Consider the following 5,407-nt stretch of genomic DNA (forward strand, 5'->3'; position numbering starts at 1 on the left):
CAGAGACACCATGAATACTGTTCTCCCTCTCATACAGAGACACCATGAATACCGTTCTGTCTCTCATACAGAGACTCCATGAATACCGTTCTCTCTCACACAGAGACACCATGAATACCGTTCTCTCTCACACAGAGACACCATGAATACCGTTCTGTCTCTCATACAGACACCATGAATACCGTTCTCCCTCTCATACAGAGACACCATGAATACCGTTCTCTCTCTCATACAGAGACGCCATCAATACCGTTCTCCCTCTCATACAGAGACACCATGAATACCGTTCTCTCTCTCATACAGACCTCTTCTCGTTGCCGTAAGACTTCTGTGCCACTTTAGCGTGTAGTATGAGTAAGGTCTGGTCTCCCCTCTCCTTCAGGTAGTTTCTCATGGCCTCTCTATAGGGGGAAAAACAACGTTCAGACAAAATTTATTGAACACAATCAAACAAGAACGTTCTGTCGACAACTTCAGAGGCACCGGGTACAGAACCACCGGGGTACAGAGCTACATAGATTCACCGGGTACAGAACCACACAGAGGCACCGGGATACAGAACCACACAGAGGCAGGTAGCCTAGTGGTTAGAGGAGGCAGGTAGCCTAGTGGTTAGAGGAGGCAGGTAGCCTAGTGGTTAGAGGAGGCAGGTAGCCTAGTGGTTAGAGGAGGCTGTGGTTAGAGGAGGCAGGTAGCCTGGTGGTTAGAGGAGGCAGGTAGCCTGGTGGTTAGAGGAGGCAGGTAGCCTGGTGGTTAGAGGAGGCAGGTAGCCTGGTGGTTAGAGGAGGCAGGTAGCCTGGTGGTTAGAGGAGGCAGGTAGCCTGGTGGTTAGAGGAGGCAGGTAGCCTGGTGGTTAGAGGAGGCAGGTAGCCTAGTGGTTAGAGGAGGCAGGTAGCCTAGTGGTTAGAGGAGGCAGGTAGCCTAGTGGTTAGAGGAGGCAGGTAGCCTAGTGGTTAGAGGAGGCAGGTAGCCTAGTGGTTAGAGGAGGCAGGTAGCCTAGTGGTTAGAGGAGGCAGGTAGCCTTAGTGGTTAGAGGAGGCAGGTAGCCTTAGTGGTTAGAGGAGGCAGGTAGCCTTAGTGGTTAGAGGAGGCAGGTAGCCTTAGTGGTTAGAGGAGGCAGGTAGCCTTAGTGGTTAGAGGAGGCAGGTAGCCTTAGTGGTTAGAGGAGGCAGGTAGCCTTAGTGGTTAGAGGAGGCAGGTAGCCTTAGTGGTTAGAGGAGGCAGGTAGCCTTAGTGGTTAGAGGAGGCAGGTAGCCTTAGTGGTTAGAGAGGCAGGTAGCCTTAGTGGTTAGAGGAGGCAGGTAGCCTTAGTGGTTAGAGGAGGCAGGTAGCCTTGGTGGTTAGAGGAGGCAGGTAGCCTTAGTGGTTAGAGGAGGCAGGTAGCCTTAGTGGTTAGAGGAGGCAGGTAGCCTTAGTGGTTAGAGGAGGCAGGTAGCCTTAGTGGTTAGAGGAGGCAGGTAGCCTTAGTGGTTAGAGGAGGCAGGTAGCCTTAGTGGTTAGAGGAGGCAGGTAGCCTTAGTGGTTAGAGGAGGCAGGTAGCCTTAGGTGGTTAGAGGAGGCAGGTAGCCTTAGTGGTTAGAGGAGGCAGGTAGCCTTAGTGGTTAGAGGAGGCAGGTAGCCTTAGTGGTTAGAGGAGGCAGGTAGCCTTAGTGGTTAGAGGAGGCAGGTAGCCTTAGTGGTTAGAGGAGGCAGGTAGCCTTAGTGGTTAGAGGAGGCAGGTAGTCTTAGTGGTTAGAGGAGGCAGGTAGCCTTAGTGGTTAGAGGAGGCAGGTAGCCTTAGTGGTTAGAGGAGGCAGGTAGCCTAGTGGTTGAGGCAGGTAGCCTTAGTGGTTAGAGGAGGCAGGTAGCCTTAGTGGTTAGAGGAGGCAGGTAGCCTTAGTGGTTAGAGGAGGCAGGTAGCCTTAGTGGTTAGAGGAGGCAGGTAGCCTTAGTGGTTAGAGGAGGCAGGTAGCCTTAGTGGTTAGAGGAGGCAGGTAGCCTTAGTGGTTAGAGGAGGCAGGTAGCCTTAGTGGTTAGAGGAGGCAGGTAGCCTTAGTGGTTAGAGGAGGCAGGTAGCCTTGGTGGTTAGAGGAGGCAGGTAGCCTTAGTGGTTAGAGGAGGCAGGCCTTAGTGGTTAGAGGAGGCAGGTAGCCTTAGTGGTTAGAGGAGGCAGGTAGCCTTGGTGGTTAGAGGAGGCAGGTAGCCTTAGTGGTTAGAGGAGGCAGGTAGCCTTAGTGGTTAGAGGAGGCAGGTAGTCTAGTGGTTAGAGGAGGCAGGTAGCCTGGTGGTTAGAGGAGGCAGGTAGCCTTAGTGGTTAGAGGAGGCAGGTAGCCTTGGTGGTTAGAGGAGGCAGGTAGCCTTAGTGGTTAGAGGAGGCAGGTAGCCTTAGTGGTTAGAGGAGGCAGGTAGCCTAGTGGTTAGAGGAGGCAGGTAGCCTTAGTGGTTAGAGGAGGCAGGTAGCCAGTGGTTAGAGGAGGCAGGTAGCCTTAGTGGTTAGAGCGTTGGGCCAGTAACCAAAGGTTGCTAGATCGAATCCCAGAGCTGACAAGGTAAAAAAGTTCTGTGCTTCTGCCCCTGAACAAGGCAGTTAACCCCGTAGGCCGTCATTGTAAATGAGAACATATTCATAACTGACTTGCCCGGTTAAATAAAATAAATAAATGCTCTTAGACACTTGAGTTGCAGTATGAATGGTGTGTAATATAGAAACGGGTGTAAAATAAATCTGATGGCAAAGTGGAAGAAATGAATGTGGATAAGTGGCTCTACACCTTAGTAATATAAACGCTGTGAAGGTGGAAGCTAGACGTTTCTCACGTTTAAATGAGACCGACGAGTTATGAAACGTGTGGTGGGAACGTTTCCTTACCTCGTCAGGCGCTGCGGTGGAGCTTGCTCACCAAACTTCCTGTTGAAGAAAACAAAACGAGGTACTTTTCTATCAGCTCCACGTTATACTAGATAAAGTTTAATTATAAAGTTGTCACAATTCTAGCAAACACCATGACTATTAACAGGTGAGTGTTACCATGAAGAAAAACACAGTATATTTGAATTATGCTGCAGGTGGCATATAATATAATAATAATAATAATAGTAGTGAACGATTCAAATCAGTGAAGTTAAAATCTAACTTTGTTGCCAGTTTTTTTGTCGGACAAATACGACTTAATACTGTCTTTGTTACTTTACATGATTAGTAAAAAATGAAATAGGCAACATTGAACAAATATAAAAACATTGTTTAATTGAACTCAGCAAATCCATAATGACTAGGTGATCTGGACATAAAATGTAGCTAAAATAAATAAAATAGTTAGATATATTATTACTGGCGGATAAAAATAGGTAGTTAGTTGGCTAGCTTTTCGTTGTGGCTAGCTAACACCGCACTTAACATTGACACAAAAGTAGCAATAAGTGCGCGACGCCAATTAAATAAAGCACTTTCAAAGCTATCTAACAAAAACGAGTGTAACAAAGTGGTTAGGAAACTCAAGTTTACCCCAAAAAAAACAAAGAAAGTTAACTTTTTAAACGGTTCTTTCCTTTCATATTGTTTTTTTTTTTTGTTGCTCTGAATTTCAACACTTACCCCGTCACAACGGGCGCCATTTTCCACTGGAACTTCTAAAGTCCCAACAATCGCGAGATCTCAAATCCATTCCCACCGCCGCTGGGACGAACAGAAGAACGGGAACAGATGTAAACGAGAGTAGGAAAAAAAAAAGGGAGAGGAGAGGCGGACAGAGGGCAGACGCCACAATAGCCGTGGGAAAGTTGCGAAATCGCGCGAGAATAGAAAAACTCTCACAATAGACAAGAATGGGGTTGGACTTGGTCTATCGCGAGATTATGCTCGTTTTTTTTTTCTCCCACAAGGTGAAACTGTAACTCCATTCCCACGCTTTTATAACCCATAAACTACAGTAGAGTGGTTGCTTTAGGAGTGAAGTTACACCTCACAGCATAATTGTAGCCTAAACTGTAGATTAAAATGTTATTCACAAAGTTGACTGTATGTTTGTTTTACTCCATGTGTAACTCTGTGTCGTTGTATCTGTCGAACTGCTTTGCTTTATCTTGGCCAGGTCGCAATTGTAAATGAGAACTTGTTCTCAACTTGCCTACCTGGTTAAATAAAGGTGAAATAAAATAAATAAATAAAATAAATAAAAAGTGATGATATTGGTTTGCATTTACCAGTGAAAGGATTGGAGTGCACAGAGCTAGTTAACCCTGTGAGCCGAAAATACAATTTGCTAGATTACAAAAAACAACTCACTGTTAAAACTATACCTCATTTCAAATTAAGACAACTAGATTCATATTATTTTATTAATTGCATTCGCCAGATGGCACTCATATAACATAGAAACCCAGTGCTTCACAATAAATCTCACTGGGTGTGCACATTTTGGTTCCAAGCCCAGCACAAACATACCCGATTCAACTAAACAACGGCTTTTGTCACTAGTTGATGGAAACGACGTTGTAAAGTAAGAACAAAACGGCACAAGGACTATACGCAAAAAGATCACATGTAATAGATTATATTTTATTACAATAAAATAATTTAATGGAATCACATGGGATATTCAAATGTCTAAAACAATAACAAAAGGGAAAGAATGTCAGGATGTAAATGGGACTTTATTCACTATATAGAGTAGCCTGCTACTTCTGACCAGGACCAATAGGGCTTTATTCACTATGTAGTGTAGCCTGCTACTTCTGACCAGAACCAATAGGGCTTTATTCACTATGTAGTGTAGCCTGCTACTTCTGACCAGAACCAATAGGGCTTTATTCACTATGTAGTGTAGCCTGCTACTTCTGACCAGAACCAATAGGGCATTATTCACTATATAGTGTAGCCTGCTACTTCTGACCAGAACCAATAGGGCTTTATTCACTATGTAGTGTAGCCTGCTACTTCTGACCAGAACCAATAGGGCTTTATTAACTATAGTGTAGCCTGCTACTTCTGACCAGGACCAATAGGGCTTTATTCACTATGTAGTGGAGCCTGCTACTTCTGACCAGAACCAATAGGGCTTTATTCACTATAGTGTAGCCTGCTACTTCTGACCAGGACCAATAGGGCTCTGGTCTAAAGTAGTACACTATATAGGGAATACGGTGCCACAGGACTCTGGTCTAAAGTAGTGCACTAAAATAGGGAATAGGGTGCCATAGGGCTCTGGCCTAAAGTAGTGCACTAAAATAGGGAATAGGGTGCCATAGGGCTCTGGCTAAAGTAGTGCACTATGTAGGGAATAGGGTGCCATAGGGGCTCTGGTCTAAAGTAGTGCACTAAATAGGGAATACGGTGCCATAGGGCTCTGGTCTAAAGTAGTGCACTATATACGGAATAGGGTGCCATAGGGCTCTGGTAGTACTAAAGTAGTTCTACACTAAAATAGGG

The 5,407-nt window shown here is 45.5% G+C and overlaps 1 long non-coding RNA gene across 1 annotated transcript; it reads right to left on the reverse strand.

Annotated features, from left to right (window-relative positions):
* Window positions 1–303: 303 nt before the first annotated feature.
* On the reverse strand, window positions 304–3,892 carry LOC124018035. Its single transcript, XR_006835552.1, has 3 exons — window positions 3,575–3,892; window positions 2,849–2,887; window positions 304–401 (listed from the first exon to the last, which is right to left on the reverse strand). It is a non-coding gene; the product is annotated as an uncharacterized LOC124018035 (long non-coding RNA).
* Between the last annotated feature and the right edge of the window lie 1,515 nt (window positions 3,893–5,407).

The sequence above is a fragment of the Oncorhynchus gorbuscha genome, unplaced genomic scaffold, assembly GCF_021184085.1.
Source record: "Oncorhynchus gorbuscha isolate QuinsamMale2020 ecotype Even-year unplaced genomic scaffold, OgorEven_v1.0 Un_scaffold_383, whole genome shotgun sequence".
Classification (NCBI taxonomy): Eukaryota; Metazoa; Chordata; class Actinopteri; order Salmoniformes; family Salmonidae; genus Oncorhynchus; species Oncorhynchus gorbuscha.